This window comes from Tamandua tetradactyla, chromosome 15 (assembly GCF_023851605.1).
Source record: "Tamandua tetradactyla isolate mTamTet1 chromosome 15, mTamTet1.pri, whole genome shotgun sequence".
In the NCBI taxonomy this organism is placed as follows: domain Eukaryota; kingdom Metazoa; phylum Chordata; class Mammalia; order Pilosa; family Myrmecophagidae; genus Tamandua; species Tamandua tetradactyla.
Window position 1 is genome coordinate 39,436,690 of NC_135341.1, and position 18,114 is coordinate 39,454,803.

Genomic DNA, 18,114 nt, shown 5'->3' on the forward strand with positions numbered 1-18,114 from the left:
GCCACTGAAACTTTTTTTTTGCATATACAAAGCTGTTGTTTTGTTCAGCTGCGAAGCTGGAGACAGGATTCCTTTTGGACTGAATAGCAAAATGAGTTTATAAGCAAGGCACTTTTATACACACACACGCACACACACAGACAACCATACTATAGTTCCATAAACAACAAATTTTAATTCTCAAGACCTACTCCCTGTATCCTCCATTCCCCCTTAAAAAAAACAACAGGTTCTTGTAATATTTATAAAACCAATTTCACAAAACAGTCACAAAAGAACAGTTTCTGATACATTCATTTACACTAATAGTATGATATAGTTCAGAGGTCAGTAATTTTCCACTAACAAATATTTTTTCTAGCTATTATAATTCCTTCTTTTTTCCTTAAGGCAGGACAACTAAGGCTCAGCAGAAATAATCATTAGGTTGTAATATTCTCTCTCTTTAAAGTTGCTACGCATTTATAGAATTTGTGATTCCATTACTCTTCAATCTTTCTGATGTCACACTGCATTCAACACTTAATTAAGCAGAATAGGAAAAAACAAAACTAAAGTAAAGATAAGGACACTTGATATACTTCTAACAATCTGTTTTCTGATTCCTTTTAGATGCCCAGCCAAGCAGAGCCACACACAGGTTTCACTCTTTCTTGTAGGATACATGAAAATATTTAATGGTCTCATAATGGCTTATGATGATGATTTCTATTTTTTGATTTATCTACATAAACATGCCAAGATTCATTTACAAGGGCACATACTCTTACCTCTTCAGTAAGGAGAAAATCTAAAGCTAAGCTACATAGAAAAACAATGCTGCTAAAACTCTTTAAGTTCAGATTTTATTAGGCTATTTTTTCTCTTTAAGTTCAGATTTTATTAGGCTATTTTTTATGGTGAGGTTCTCTAAAGTTAAAAAGGTTCTTGAAAAGTTTGCAATGGATATAAAAAAGTACATAAACTCTGCTCCAGGAAAGAGTGTACAGATGAAATATTTTAATCCATTAGAGGTTAATAATGAAAGCATAAATGCTATTAATCCTATCAGATTAGTTTTTCTGAGATGTGTTTGATTTGCTCTTGACAAAAGTTTGGGTGCCAAGATGCAGGAAACACTCCCTATAGAATAGTTGTCTGTTTCATCCCAAGAGACAATCTTCTACGTCAGTTCAGCTGGAAACACCCTAGTGAGAGCCTGTGATTCAGAATGTCATGCTGTAATGGCAGGCAGCACCATAATAAGTCCAGAGTAGTATAGGCTAGGTTTGAAACTGTATCCTCCCCCTACTCCCAAATAGGAGCCCCTAAAGGGTGGCATACAGTCGTATCTATTTATAAGTTGGGAGAGAATCCATATTCCTATCACTTTTCTCACCGTTTTCCTTTGTCTAGTTGTTCAGTTTAATCCACCCATGTTGGAGCAGAGTGTGTTCTGAAAGGTTTTATAGTGGGTGGCCGACTTTCCACAATGGCTATTCTGAAGGTTGGGTGGCAAAAGAGGTGATGACTTACCTTTTTCCTATTAATAACTGGTTGTTTAGTTAAGAGTCTGTTCAGATAGGTAGAGTAAATTGGGGGAAGAACTGGGGTAGAGAATAGTCAACTTATCTTCTGTAATATGGTCCCTTATAAGTAATTCTCCACTGAAGCTCATTTTTTTCCACAGCATCTGTCAAAGGGGATGCCAAAATATGCATTTTCTATAGATGAATTATGAGGCCCTTAGGTATATATATTCAGTACTTAGTAAATCTGACTTGTCAGAGGGTGATAGCTTGCTTGCAAAGACATTTGTTTCTCAGCTGGGGCTATATGATGATGAACTTTGTACCTTTTTCTCAATTAGCTCTGAAAGTTATCAGGGCAAATGGTGGACCTTTATAGTGATGCAGTTAGGAGTTTGTTGGCTGTCTTTTGAAAGTGAGTGTAGGAGTAAGTAGTGTTGATGGGTTCAGTGAGAGTTGTTTACTTAACTATTTTAGTTAGGCAGCCACAGCAACAACCAGAAACACAAGAATTAGGGATGTGTTTTCGGTATTGTCATGAGACTGGCTTTACTTAAAGTTCGACCTAACTATCCGGTGGCAAATTGCAGTGCTCCATTTAGAGTGACATGATCCCTAGACTAGGGACCTGACTAGGGCTTTTAAGTGGCTTTTCAAAAGGTGGGATTCCACAAATGGCTGGGGAGGGGGGCTTGGGGGGCCATTCAGGAATTGGCTCTTGTTTGGGTACACAATTGGAGAATCTTAGACTTTTCTCAATGTGTATGGACTGGTGTGCTAGGATCTAAGAGTTTAGCATGATATGACCAGGAATTAGGATTTAAAGGTTTCCAAGTTGTAGACTATTTATAAGGCACTTAAGCTGCCAGGCAAGACTCTCAAGAGATATTAAATTGGGCACCGCAGGATCCTCTTCGGAGGATCTTCTTCCCTAGGACTCTCATTTTGGTAGTTAGCATTTTTTCTGTTCCTCACTTTCTGATTCTGATAGGAGATTAAGAGATGGATTTCTGGAACCCATTAGAATAGAGTAGAATAAGGAACCAGAAAAAGGTAACAATCTAAGCAAACAAACACTGACCAATATTGGTAAAGAGAAACGGGATTAAAAATCCTTTCAACAAGATTAATTTGTCTTTCAATCCATTACACACACACAGTATACCTCTGGTCTACAACACTGTACAGTTCTTCAAGATTATGTTGTATGTTCTTCATTTACAGAGAGGACATCTCAGTTCTCAGGACCAGTTCAGTGTGTAAAAGTATTAAGTCAGTTACCAGTGGCACAAGTCCTTCAAATCTTGGCTACCCAAGAAAGGTCCCCCATCTAGACAAAACTGATTTTTTTAGAGTGATGTCAACTGGCAGTAATACTGTGAAGAGGCACAATGTGCAGTCTGTTTTGTTGACAGTGATATTATATGTACTTGGCAACAAACAGAGGCTTGGTCACCCACTTTGTTGTCCAGTAGAGCAGCACCTTTTGTACAGGGGAATGGCAGTATGAGTTGTCAAGAGCATCTAGTGTGCAAAGAGCCAATGTTTTCCACAGGTAGTTGAAATGCTTTTGGAAGCTGGTGATTTAGTTGTGGAACTGACTGGAAAGGTAGCCATAATATTATGTTGCAATAAAAGGAGGACTCCTGTTAGAATAAAGACCTCAAGTCCTGCCACATGACCCAAGCAGATCTAATGCTGCCAACCTTATGTCCCCACCTGCCACAGGACCTGAAACTTTGCCTCATTTCTTTCTTCCCCCTTTTCTCAATCCCATGATACCAGGTCCTGGATTATCCCTGGAGTCCTGTCCCACGTTGCCAGAGAAATTTACACTCCTGGGAGTTATGTAGGAGGGAGGGCAGTGAGTTCACCTGCCAGTTGGATTAGAAAGAGAGGCCACATCTGAGGAACAAAGGAGGTTCTCTGGGGGTGATACTTAGGCATAATTGTAAGTAGGCTTAACTTCTCCTTTGTAGAAATAAGTTTTACAGGGGTGAAACCCAAGATCGAGGGGTCAGCCTATTGAATTTGTTGTCCCCACTGCTTGCAAGATTATCAAGAATTCCCCAGATGGGGAAGTTTAATATTTCCTCCTTTCTCCCCATTTCCTCCTTTCTCCCCATTCCCCCAAGGAGACTTTGGAAATACTTTTTTATTTTATGCCCAAATTTCTCTGGGTTATCGGGGCATCACACTACCTGTACAAACCAACAAGATCTTATTCCCTATTCAAGAGTACATGTAATTATGGTGTTTGAATAAGCTGACCATACAAGTTAAATTAGATAATGTACTAACCAAAATATAAATTTTGTAAAATAAACGTCCCTTCCCTTGGTCTCACACAGAAGTTGAAGTTTAAAATGTGGACCATATCATCCTTTACCCTGTATTCTGACTTACCACAGTCCTATCCAGATCAGCTTCATTCATATCTCTAGTAGAAGTCTGATCCCCTTTTCAACTCTTTTAACAGTTGCTGTATGGAGTAATGCTGACTCTCATAGTTTTAGTGCTCTAACTCTGAGTCTCAAATGTCACATATATACCCAAAGTTTCAGGTCACAACCAGGTTATGTACAAATAGCTCAGTATCTCAGAATTTAGAAATAACAGCTACAACTCTGGAATAGATGTGACTGCTCTAAGACTTTACAATCTAGGACCATTTACAGTAGGCCGCAACCTGATAACCTGTGCTCTTGACTTCAGTTCTCCCTGCTTGTATTATGGTTAGTCCATATGGGTGAGGCATGATAATATTTGTTTTTTCTTTCTGACATTTCATTCAACATACTGTCCTCAACGTTCATTCACCTAGTTGCATGCCTCACAACTTCATTCCTTCTTTCAGCCGCTTAGTAATCCGTTATATGTATACACTCAGTTCCCCTTCCATTCCTTAGTCATTGTTCCCTTCATCCATTGCAAATCACAAACACTTCCACCATAAACACCAATGTTCAAATGTCTGTTCATGTCTCCACTCTCAGTTTCTCCAGGTATAAACCTAGCAATGGGATTGCAGGATCATACGGCAGCCCCACCCCTAGCCTCCTGTGGACCCACCACATTGCCCTCCAGAGGGGCTGTACCACTCATCTTCCCTACCGATAGTGAATAGGTATATTTCTTTCTCCACATTTCTCTAGCATGTCTTTCTCTTTGTTCATTAGAAAAAAAATTTTTTATTGAGAAATCTTCACATACATACTAGTCCATACATGGTGTATACTCAGTGGCTCATAATATCATCACATAGTTATGTATTCACCATGATAATTTTTAGAGCATTTGCATCACTCCAGAAAAAAATAAGAAGAAAAAAAACTAGTATGTCCCATACCCCTTACCCCTCCCTCTCATCGACCACTGGTATTGCAGTCTAATCAATTTATTTTACCTCTTATCCCCCTTATTATTTTATTTTTTATCCACATTTTTTTACTCATCTGCACATACCCTGGATAAAAGGAGCAGCACACATTTCACAATCACACAGTCACACTGTAATAGCTATAATTATACAATCATCCTTAAGTATTAAGGCTACTGAAACACAGCTCAACAGTTTCAGGTACTTCCTCCCAGCCACTCCAATATACCATAAATTAAAAAGGGATGTCTAACTTAATGCATAAAAATAACCTCCAGAATAACCTCTCAACTCTGTTTGAAATCTCCCAGCCACTGAAACTTTATTTTGTCTCATTTCTCTCTTACCCTTTTTGGTCAAGAAGGCTTTCTCAATCCTGTGATGCTGGATCCTGGCTCATCCCCGGGAGTTCTATCCCGCATTACCAGGGAGATTTATACACCTGGAGTCATGTCCCACGTAGGAGGGAGGACAGTGCGTTCACCTGCCAAGTTGGCTTAGAAAGAGAGACCACATATGAGCATCACTGTTCATTTCTGATCAGTTTTATTCATACATCATACAATCCACCCTAAGTGGAAAATCAGTGGTTCCTGTATAACCACATAGCCATGACTTCGCCACCACAATCTATAGGGAGACATTTCCTTTTCTTCCACAAAGAATCCCATATCCCTCCCCCATATACCCTACTTGTTGACATTTAGTTTTTGCATAATGCCTTTGTTAACATTCAGTGTAAGCATACTAGAATGTTACTGTTGACTATAGACCCTAGCTTGAGTTGATTGTTTTTTTATCTGTGTACTATCCCATTTTCAACCCCTTGCAATATTGACATTCATTTTTTCTCCCTCTTTCAAAAGAATGCTTATATTTGTACATTTAATCACCATCATAGTATATTCTAGGGATTTGTAAGTTATACCATCTCAGTATTCATGCTCTATCTTTCCTTCTGGTGTCATATGTGCCCCCAGCCTTTCTCCCTCAACCATACTCACACATTCAACTTCATTCAGTGTACTTACATTACTGTGCTACCATCGGATAGTATTGTGCTATTCATTTCTGAATTTCTATTATCAGTCCTGTTGCACATTCTGTACTCTTTTAGCACCAAATGCCCAATCTCTACCTTCTTTCTGTCTCCTGATAACCTGTATTCTTAACTTGAACTCTCAAAGTTCATTCATTAATATATTAGTGAGACCATACAGTATTTGCCCTTTTGTTTCTGGCTCATTTCACTCAGTATATTGTCCTCAAGGCTCATCCACATTGTTATATACTTCATAACCTTATGCTGTCTTACACCTGCATAATATTCCATCGTATGTATATACCACACCTTGTTTAGCCCATTCGTCTGTTGATGGACATTTGGGCTGTTCTGTCTCTTAACAATTGTGAATAAGACCTCTATAAATACTGGTATGCAAATATCTCTTTGTGTCATTGCCTTCACTTCCTCTGAATACATACCTAGTAAGGGGATTGCTGGATCATACGGCAATTCTATACTTAGCCTCCTGAGGAACCGCCAAACTGCCTCCAGAGTTGTTACACTATTTTACATTTCTACCTACAGTGGATAAGAATGCCTCTTTCTCCACATCCGTTCCAGCATTTGTCTTTTTTTTATATATATAATGGCCATTCTAGTGGGTGTGAGATAATATCTCATTGTGGTTTTGATTTTCATTTCCCTAATAACCAGTGAAGTTTAGCATCTTTTCATATGCCTATTAGCCATTTGTATTTCCTCTTCTGAAAAGTGTCTGTTCATGTCTTTTGCCCGTTTTTTAATTGGGCTGTTTGTATTTTTGTTGTTGAGTTGTGGAATCTCTTTATGTATTCTAGATATGAAATCTTATCTGATGTGTTGCTTTCAAATATTGTCTCCTATTGCATAGGCTGCCTTTTTATTTTCCTAACAAAGTTCTTTGATGCACAAAAGTGTTCAGTTTTCAGGAGATCCCATTTATCTGTTTCTTTCTTCATTGCTCATGCTTTGGGTGAAGGCCTAGGAAACCACCTGCTATTAAAAGATTTATAAAATATTTCCCTACATTTTCTTCTAAAAGTTTTATAGTCTTAGCTCTAATGTTTAGGTCTTTGATCCATTTTGATTTACTTTTTGTTTAGGGTGTGAGATATAGATCCTCTTTCATTCTTTTGCTTATGGAAATCCAGTTCTCCAAACACCATTTTGAAGAGGCTGTTCTGACCTAGGTGGGATGGCTTGACCACCTTATCAAAGATCAGTGGTTTATAGATGAGAGGGTCTATTTCTGAACACTCAATTTTATTCCATTGGTTATAGCCAGTACCATGCTGTTTTGACCACTGCAGCTTTGTAACATGCTTTAAAGTCAGGTCATGTAAGACCTCCCACTTCATTTTCCTTTCTCAAGATACTTTTAGCTAATTGTGGTCCCCTGTGCTTCCAAATAAGTTTGGTTATTGATTTTTCTATTTCTGCAAAGTAAGTTGTTGAGATTTTATTTATTTGTTTGTTTGTTTGTTTGTTTTTTGCATGGGCAGGCACCTGGAACCAAACCCGAAGTTGTTGAGATTTTAATTGGTATTGCATTGAATCTATACATCAATTTGGGTAGAATTGACATCTTACCTATATTTAATCTTCCAATCCATGAATACAGTATGCCCTTCCATTTATTTAGGTCTTCCATGATTTCTTCTAGCATTTTATTGTAGTTTTCTGTGTATAGGTCTTTTTATGTCCTTAGTTAAATTTATTCCTAATTATTTGATTCTTTGGGTTGCTGTTATAAATGGAATTATTTTCCTTGATTTCCTCCTCAGATTGCTCGTTACTAGTGTATAGGAACACTATTGATATTTGAGAATTGATCTTGTATGCTGCCATTTTGCTGTACTCATTTATTAACTCTAGTAACTTTGCTGCATGTTTTCTGGATTTTTGACATATAGTATCAAATCATCTTCAAAGAGTGAAAGTTTTACTTCTTCCTTTCTAATTTAGATACCTTTTATTTCTTTTTCTTGCCTAATAGCTAGAGTTTCCAGCACAATGTTGAACACCAGTGGTGACAGTGGGCATCCTTGTCTTGTCCCTGATCTTAGAGGGAAAGCTTTCAGCATTTCCCCATTGACTATGATGTTAGCTGTGGGTTTTTCATATATTCCCTTCATCATGTTGGGGAAGTTCCCATCTATTCCTATCCTCTAAAGTATTTTCATCAAGAAAAGATGTTGAATTTTTTCAAAAGCCTTTTCTGCCTAAATCAAGATAATCATGTGGGTTTTCAGCTTTGACTTACTAATATGGTGTGCTACATTAATTGATTTTCTTGTATTGAACCAGCCTTGCATACTTGGAATAAATCCCACTTGGTCATGATATATAATTCCTTTAATGTGCTGCTAGAATCAATATGCATGTATTTTGTTGAGGATTTTTTAATATTCATTAGAGAGATTGGTCTGTAATTTTCTTTTCTTGTAGTATCTTTGTCTGGCTTTGGTATTACAGTAACATTGGCTTCATAGAATGACTTAGGTAGCTTTCCCTCCTCTTCAATTTTTTTGAAGAGAGAGCTGGATTGGTTCTAATTCTTTCTTAAATACTTGGTAGAATTACATATGAAGCCATCTGGTCTTGCACTTTTCTTTTTTGGGAGCTTACTGATGACTGACTCGGTCTCTTTACTTGTGATTGGTTTGTTGAGGTCATCTATTTCTTCTTGAGTCAATGTTGATTGTTCATGCTTTTCCAGGAAGTTGTCCATTTTGTTTCCGTTGTCTAGTTTATTAGCATATGGTTCTTCCTAGTATCCTCTCATTATCTTCTTTATTTCTGCAGGATCAGTAGTTATGTCCCCTCTCCCATGTCTTATTTTATTTATGTGCATCACTCTCTCTGTGATCTGTTTTTGGTTTTTGTTTTTTTTTTTTTTTTTTGCCTGGTTGGTTTTTAGGTCAGCCTAGGTAACGGTCCATCGATTTTATTTATTTTCTCAAGAAACCAACTTCTGGTTTTGTTGTTTCTCTCTGTTGTTTCATGTTTTTGATTTCATTTATTTCTGCTCTAATCTTTGTTATTTCTTTCTTTCTTTTTGCTTTGGGGTTAGTTGCTATTCTTTCTCTAGTTCTTCCAGGTGAGCAGTTAATTCCTCAATTTTTGCCCTTTCTTCTTCTTTTTTAATATAAGCATTTAGGGCAATACATTTCCCTCTCAGCACCACTTTTGCTGCATCCCATAAGTTTTGATATGTTGTTTTTTATTTTCACTTGCCACAAGATATTTACTGATTTCTCTTATAATTTCTTTCTTGACCCACTGCTTGTTCAAGAGTGTGTTATTTAGCCCCCATATATTTGTGAATTTTCCAGCCTTTCATCTTTCATTGATTTCCAACTTCATTCCATTATGATCCAAAAAAGTAGTAATTGATTAAGTGTGTAATTTCACTCTTTTAAATTTTATTGAGGCTTGCTTAATGACTCAACATGTGGTCTGTCTGGGGAATGATCCATGAGCACTTGAGAAAAATTTATATCCTACTGTTATGGGTGTAATGTCCTATAAATCTCTGTTAAGTCTGGTTCTTTTATCATACTATTCAGACTCTCTATTTCATTATTGATCCTGTGTCTAGAGATTCTATCCACTGATGAGAGTGGTGAATTGAAGTCTCCAGCTGTTGTTGTAGAGGTATCTACTTCTCCCTTCAGTGTTGTCAATGTGTGCCTCATGTATTTTGGGGCACTCTGACTCAGTGCATTAAATATTTATGATTGTTATGTCTTCCTGATGAATTGTTCCTTTTGTTAGTACATAAAATCTTTCTTTGTCTCTTTTAAGTGTTTTACATTTGAAGTGTAACTTGTTGGATATTAGTATAGAACCCCTGCTCTTTTCTGGTTGTTTACGTGAGATAACTTTTTCCAGCCTTTCACTTTCAGTTTGTTTTTGTCCTTGGGTCTAAAGTGAGACTCTTGTAGACAGAATATAGATGGGTCCCTGTCTTTTAATACATTCTGCCAATCTGTGTCTTTTGATTGGGGCGTTTAATCCATTAACATTTAATGTTATTACTACCATTGTGTCTTTTGGATTTTATGAGTCTTATATTTTTTTCTCTTTTTGCCCTTAACTGATAGTCTTCATTTCTACACTCATCTCCATCTCTCTCTCCTTTCTCTTCCTAAATGCCTATAATGCTCTCTTTATTATTTCTTGTAGAGCAGGTCTTTTATTCTACAAACTCTCAGTGACTGTTTGTCTGAAAATATTTAAAAATTTCCATCAATTTTGAAGGACAGTTTTGCCTCATATCGAGTTCAGTTTTTCTCTTCCAGTACCTTAAATATAACATACCACTGCCTTCTCACCTGTATGGTTTCAGCTGAGAAATCAATCCATTCATAGTCTTATCATACTTCCCGTGTATGTGATGGATCACTCTTCTCTTGCTGCTTTCAGAATTCTCTGTTTTTGACTTTTGACAATCTGATTAGTAAGTGTCTTGGAGTAGTTCTATGCAGATCTATTCTGTTTGAGGCATGCTGTGATTCTTTAATCTTTAATTTTATGTCTTTCATAAGAGATGGGAAATTTTCCGTGATTATTTCTTCCATTATTCTTTCTGCCTCTTTTCCCTTTTCTTGTCCTTCTGGGATACCCATAGCATGTGTATTTGTTTGTTTCACATTGTCATTTAATTCCCTGATACCCTGCTCATAATTTTCCATATCTATTCTTTTTTGTGTAGAATTTCAGGTGTCCTGTCCTCTAGTTCACTAATCCTTTCTTCTGCCTCTTCAAATCTGCTATTGTAAGTCCTCATTGTGTTTTTAATCTCTTCTGTTGTGCCTTTCATGTCCATAAGTTCTGCCATTCGTTTTTTTCAAGCTTTCAAGTTCTTTATTTTGCCCAATGTCTTTTTTTTGGTGCATGGTCCAAGAATTGAACCCAGGTCTCCTGCATAGAAGGTGGGCATTCTAACCACTGAACTACTCATGCACCCCTGCCCAATGTCTTCTCTATAACCTTCATATCTTTTGTCATATCTTCACTCAACTTGTTGATTTAATTTTTGAATTGATTTAGCATATTTTTTGAATGCTAATTAGTTGTTTCAACTCTTGTATTTCTTTTTTCTTTTGCTTGGGCAGGCACCAGGAAATGAACCTGGGTCTCCAGCATGGCAGGAAAGAACTCTGCCTGCTGAGCCATCGTGGCCCACCCTCTTGTATTTCATTTGAAGTGTTAGTTTGTTCCTCTTTGTTTTTCCTTGTGTGTCTCATAACTTTTTGTTGGTGTCTCAACATCTGATTTTCTTTATTAATTTATTAATAAAGAATAAATTAATTTATTCTGGAAGTCATTTTCACTCTTTTACTTAGTGAAAATTTCACTCTTTTACCTAGGATTTTCTTGTTGGTTCACTTTGTTCTCTGTCTCTTCTTTGGCATTCAGTTCGGCTTATTCTAGACCTCTAGCATAGCTTATATTTAATTGATTAGAATTTTTCAGCTCTTATTTTTCTGGTTCTTGCTGTGCCTAAATGGATCCTTTTTCTTTTTTTTAGGAGGGTCTACCCAAATATGATAGGCCACAGTCAGGTTTTCCCAGATATGTCAGGTCCTGGTCTCAGGAGGAAGGTCTAAACAGTGTCACATTTCCCTGAGGATGAGAGCCAGCAGGTTAACAGGAATACCTGTGAAGCCTCTAGACTCTGTACTTTTCCTATTCTTTCCAGCAGGTGGTGCTTGTCAGCCCTGCAGTTCCCTACTGGAGTAAAGTGGTATGGTGCCTTTAATTCTAAGAAGACACTGTATCTGCCAGGGGCATGATTGAGACAGAGGCTGAGGTAGAAACTGAGTTTAGGGCTTAGCCCCTGGGATCTGAATTATCTTTTTTTTTTTTTATTAATTAAAGGAAAAAAAAAAGAAATTAACCCAACATTTAGAAATCATTCCATTCTACATATGCAATCAGTAATTCTTAATATCATCACATAGATGCATGATCATCATTTCTTAGTACATTTGCATCGATTTAGAAGAAGAACTAGCAAAACAACAGAAAAAGATATAGAATGTTAATATAGAGAAAAAATAAAAATAATAATAATAGTGCAAAAAAAAAGACAAACAAACAAACAAACAAACAGACACAAAAAAAAAAAAACCTATAGCTCAGATGCAGCTTCATTCAGTGTTTTAACATGATTACTTTACAATTAGGTATTATTGTGCTGTCCATTTTTGAGTTTTTGTATCTAGTCCTGTTGCACAGTCTGTATCCCTTCAGCTCCAATCACCCATTATCTTACCCTGTTTCTAACTCCTGCTGGACTCTGTTACCAATGACATATTCCAAGTTTATTCTCGAATGTCGGTTCACATCAGTGGGACCATACAGTATTTGTCCTTTAGTTTTTGGCTAGACTCACTCAGCATAATGTTCTCTAGGTCCATCCATGTTATTACATGCTTCATAAGTTTATTCTGTCTTAAAGCTGCATAATATTCCATCGTATGTATATACCACAGTTTGTTTAGCCACTCGTCTGTTGATGGACATTTTGGCTGTTTCCATCTCTTTGCAATTGTAAATAACGCTGCTATAAACATTGGTGTGCAAATGTCTGTTTGTGTCTTTGCCCTTAAGTCCCTTGAGTAGATACCTAGCAATGGTATTGCCGGGTCATATGGCAATTCTATATTCAGCTTTTTGAGGAACCGCCAAACTGCCTTCCACAGTGGTTGCACCATTTGACATTCCCACCAACAGTGGATAAGTGTGCCTCTTTTGAGGGCTGTCACTTGAGCTGGGCCCTGCCCCCTTTTCTTAGGGAAAGATAAATCCTTTGGGGATTTATTTCCTTCACTTGTTACTTTGTCTCTTAGACCTATCTTAACTCTTGACCTTGCCTGGATCAGTACTCACAACTGAAAATGCCTGAGGCTTTCTAAAATGAGCTACTTAGAATAGTTTTGTTTCTTTTTAATCCTTTTCAGAGCTGATCCCCAGCGTCTAAGGTTCACCTATCAAAAGCCCTAGAGTTGGTAGCTGGCTGTGTGTGCCCCTTTTGGGCAGGGGTGGGGGCGTGGGGTGGGGCACAGCCCTTTTCCAGTATTATGAGCTTGGCCAACTCCAAAAGTCTCATTTTTTGTTTGTTTTGTTTTTTTTGTCATCCCACCTCTTCGTGCCAGGAGAGACCTCAGATTTCCTTTCCTGTTTTCTCTCCATTTATCTGTGCTCGGTGCTTGTATTCAGCAGTTTTATATTTGTTAATTAAAACCACAATTGGAGCTTGGCTAAGCTACCCTCCCTTGAACCCAGCAGAGATCACTTCCTTTTTCCCACGGGAAAGTATCTCCAACTGAGCCTGCAATACCATTTAAGGAGAGGTGCCAGACTCTTGAGTTTGGGACCTTTACTTACAGTTCTCTGCCATGATCTCAGCCTTCCACCTACTCCAGATTGGTGTATGATGTGTGTCTAGTCATGGATATCCCTGAAACGGTTGTTTCAGATAGTTCCCTGGCTATTTACTACCTGCTCTAGGGCACTAAATAAATTCCATACCCACTCCACCGCTGTCTTGTCCTGCCCTTCCCTACTTTTTTTTTTTTCAATCTACTCAATTTATTTTAACGTTTGTTCCCTCTACTATTTATTTATTTCTTATCCATATTTCTTTACTCATCTGTCCATAGATAAAAGGAACATCAGACACAAGGTTTTCACAATCACAGTCACATTGCAAAAGCTATATCATTATATAATCACCTTCAAGAAACATGACTACTGGAACAGAGCACTAGTTTCAGGTACTTCCCTCTAGCCACTCTAATACACTGTAAACTCAAAAGGGTATATCTATATAATGCATGAGGATAACCTTCCGACTCTGAAATCTCTCATCCACTGATAGTTATTTTGTCTCATTTCTCTCTTCCCCCTTTTGGTGGAGAAGGTTTTCTCAATCCCTTGATGCCAAGTCCCAGATCATACTAGGATTTCTGTCCATGTTGCCAAGGAAATTTACACCCCTGGGAGTCATGTCCCATGTAAAAGGGGGAGGGCAGTGATTTGCTTGCCACGTTGGCTGAGAGAGAGAGGCCACAGAGCAACAGAACAGGTTCTCTTGGGGGTGACTCCTAGGCCTAATTTTTTGTGGTCTTAGCCTATCATTTGTAGGGATAAGTTTCTTAGGGGCAAACCCCAAGATTGAGGACTTGGCCTATTGTTTTGGTTGTCCCTACTGCTTGTGAGAATATCAGTTCTCCAAATGGGGAAGTTGAATTTTTCCCCTTTCAATCCCTATTCCCCCAAGGGGACTTTGTAAATACTTCTTTATTCACTGTTCAAATCACTCTGGGATTTATCAGGGCATCACAGTAACCTGGACAGACCAACAAAATCTCATGCCCTATTCAAGTAAGTTCCATGTGCTTATGGTGTTCACTTAAACTGTCCATATAAGTTAAATTAGGAAATGCCTAGTCAAAATATAAATTTTGCACCAAATAAAAATTTCTCCCTTTAGTCTCGTACAGAAGTTGAAGTTGTAAAATATGAATAACCATATGTTTTCAACACCCTGTAATATTGGCATTCCTTTGTTCTTCCTTATGTAAAAACCTTTTTTAATTTGTACATTTAGTCATTATCACTATACTCTAGGCATTCCTAAATTATACCATCTCAGTCTTTATCGTCTATCTTTCCTTCTGGTTTCATATGTGCCCCCAGCCCTTCTCCGTCTATCATTCTCACATTCAGCTTCATTCAGTGTACTTACATTATTGTGCTACAATCAGGTAGTATTGTGCTATCCATTTCTGAATTTTTACAATCGGTCCTGTTGCACAATCTGTATCCCTTCAGCTCCACTTATCCAATCTCTACCCTATTCTATCTCCTGATGACCTCTGTTCTAAACTGAAATTCTCCAAGTTCACTCGTTAATGTTAGTTTATATCGGTGAGACCATACACTATTTTTCCTTTTGTTTCTGGCTAATCTCACTCAGCATAATGTCCTCAAGGATATAACAACATACCCATGTTGTTATATGCTTCATGACTTTATTCTGTCTTACAACTGTATAATATTCCATCATATATATATACCACAGCTTGTTTAGCCACTCAACTGTTGATGGACATTTGGGCTGTTTCCATTTCTTGGCAATTGTAAATACTGCTGCTATAAACATTGGTGTGCAGATGTCCATTTGGTCCTTGCTCTCATGTTCTCTGAATAGATACCTAGCAATGTGATTGCTGGATCATATGGCAATTCTATACTTAACTTCCTGAGAAACCGCCAACCTGCCTTCCACAGCAGTTGTACCATTTGACATTCCTACCCACAGTGGATAAGTGTGCCTCTATCTCCACATCCTCTCCAGCACTTATCGTTTTCTGTTTTCTTGATAATAGCCATTCTGGTGGTGTGAGATGGTATCTCATTGTGGTTTTGATTTGCATTTCCCTAATAACCAGGGAAGTTGAGCATCTTTTCATGTGCCTTTTAGTCATTTGTATTTCCTCTTCTGAGAAATGTTTGTTCATGTCTTTTGCCCATTTTTAAATTGGCTTGTGTCCTTTTGTTGTTGAGTTGAACAATCTCTTTATATATTCTGGATACTAGCCCCTTATCTGATATATGTTTCAACATTGTCTCCTATTGCATAAGCTGCCTTTTTACTTTCTTGACAAAGTTCTTTGAGGCACAATAGTGTTTAATTTTGAGGAGTTCTCATTTATCTTTTTCTTTCTTCAATGCTTCAACACTCAAAAATCTGTAGTGTTTCTATACACTAGTAATGAGCAATCTGAGGGGGATATCAAGAAAAAAATTCCATTTATAATTGCAACAAAAGGAATAAAATATTTAGGAATAAATTTAACTAAGTTAAATAAATTTAACTCAATGCTTGTGCTTTGGGTATAAGATCTAGGAAACCACCTCCTAGTACAAATTTTATAAGATATTTCCCTATATTTTCTTGTAAAAGTTTTATGGTCTTAGCTCTAATGCTTAGGTCTCTGATCCATTTTGAGTTAATTTGTGTATAAGATGTGAGATGTGACTCCTCTTTAATTATTTTCATATGAATGTCCAGTTCTCCAAGCATCATTTATTAAAGAGACTGTTCTGTCCCAGGTAAGTAGCTTGACTGCCTTATCAAAGATCAATTGTCTATAAAAAAAAAAAAACAACAACCAGCAATTGTCCATAGATGAGAGGGTCTATGTCTGAACATTCTATTCAATTTCATTGGTCAGTATATCTATCTTTATGCTAGTACCCTGCTGTTTTGACCACTGTAGATCGTAATACACCTTAAAGTCAGGTAGTGTGAGACCTCCAACTTCATTTTTCTTTCTCAAGATGTTTCTAGCTATTCAGGGCATCCTGCCTTTCCAGATAAATTTGGTTATCAGTTTTTCTATTTCTGCGAAGTAAGTTTTTGGGATTTTAATTGTTATTGCATTGAATTTATAAATCAATTTAGGTAGAATTGTCATCTTAACTATATATAGTCTTCCAATCCATGAACACGGTATGCCCTTCCATTTATTTAGGTCTTCTGTGATTTCTTTTAGCAATTTCTTGTAGTTTTCTTTGTATTGGTTTTTTGTATCCTTAGTTAAATTTATTCCTAAATATTTTATTCCTTTTGTTGCAATTATAAATGGAATTTTTTTCTTGATATCCCCCTCAGATTGCTCATTACTAGTGTATAGAAACACTACAGATTTTTGAGTGTTGATCTTGTACCCTGCCATTTTGCTGTAGTCATTTATTAGCTCTAGTAGTTTTGCTATGGATTTTTTAACATGTAGTATCATATCATCTCCAAGCAATGAGAGTTTTATTTCTTCCTTTCCAATTTGGATGCATTGTATTTCTTTTATTTGTCTAATTTCTCTGGCTAGAACTTGCAGTACAATGTTGAATAACAATGGTCATAGTGGACATTCTTGTCTTGTTCCTGATCTTAGGGTAAAAGCTTTCAGTCTTTCCCCATTGAGGATGATGTTAGCTGTGTGTTTTTCATATATTCCCTTTATCATGTTGAGGGTGTTCCCTTCTATTCCTATCCTTTGAAGTGTTTTATCAAGAAAGGATGTTGAATTTTGTCAAATGCCTTTTCTCCATCAATCGAGATGATCATGTGGTTTTCTGCTTTTATTTGTTGATATGGTGTAGTACATTAATTGATTTTCTTATGTTGAACCATCCTTGCATACCTGGGATAAATCCCACTTTGTCATGATGTATAATTCTTTTAATATGCTGCTGGATTTGATTTGCAAGAATCTTGTTGAGGATTTTTGCATCTATATTCATTAGAGAGATTGGTCTATAAGTTTCCTTTCTTCGTCTGGCTTTGGTATGAGGGTGATGTTGGCTTCATAGAATGAGTTAGGCGGCCTTCTGTCCTCTTCAGGTTTTTTTGAAGAGTTTGAGCAGGATTGATATTAATTCTTTCTTGTATAGTCAGTAGAATTCACATGTGAAGCCATCTGGTCCTGGACATTTTTTGGAGGGGAGCCTCTTGATGACTGATTTAGTTTCTTTACTTGTGATTGGTTTGTTGAGGTCATCTGTTTCTTCTCAAGCCAATGTTGGTTGTTCATGCCTTTCTAGGAAGTTGTCCATTTCATCTACATTGTCTAATTTATTAGCATATAATCGCTCATAGTATCCTCTCATTACCTCTTTTATTTCTGTGGGGTCAGTGGTTATATTTCCTCTTCCATTTCTAGATTTTGTTTATTTGCATCCTCTCTCTTTTTCTTTTTGTCAACCTTGCCTAAGGGTCCATCAATTTTATTGATTCTCTCAAAAAACCAACTTCTGGTTTTGTTGATTTTCTTGATTGTTTTCACATTCTCACTTTAGTTTATTTCTGTTCTAATCTGTATTATTTCTTTCCTTTTGCTTGTTTTGGAGTTAGTTTGCTGTTCTTTAGTTCTTCTAAGTGAACAGTTACTTTCTCGGTTTTTGCTCTTCTTTTTTGATATAGGCATTTAAGGCAGTAAACTTCCTTCTTAGCACTGCCTTTGCTACATCCCATAAATTTTGATATATGTTGTGTTTTCATTTTAATTTGCCTAGAGTTATTTACTTATTTCTCTTGTAATTTCCTCCTTGACCCACTGGTTCCAACTAGGCAGGTGAACTCAGTGCCCTCCCCTCTGTGTGGG

The 18,114-nt window shown here is 37.1% G+C and overlaps 1 protein-coding gene and 1 pseudogene across 9 annotated transcripts in view; one reads left to right on the forward strand and one right to left on the reverse strand.

Annotated features, from left to right (window-relative positions):
• KIF9 (kinesin family member 9) overlaps positions 1 to 18,114 on the forward strand; it is an 82,302-nt gene that overhangs the window by 15,972 nt on the left and 48,216 nt on the right. The gene's annotated exons all lie outside the window — the stretch shown is intronic.
• On the reverse strand, positions 1,882 to 2,529 carry LOC143657931 (DDB1- and CUL4-associated factor 16-like; annotated as a pseudogene).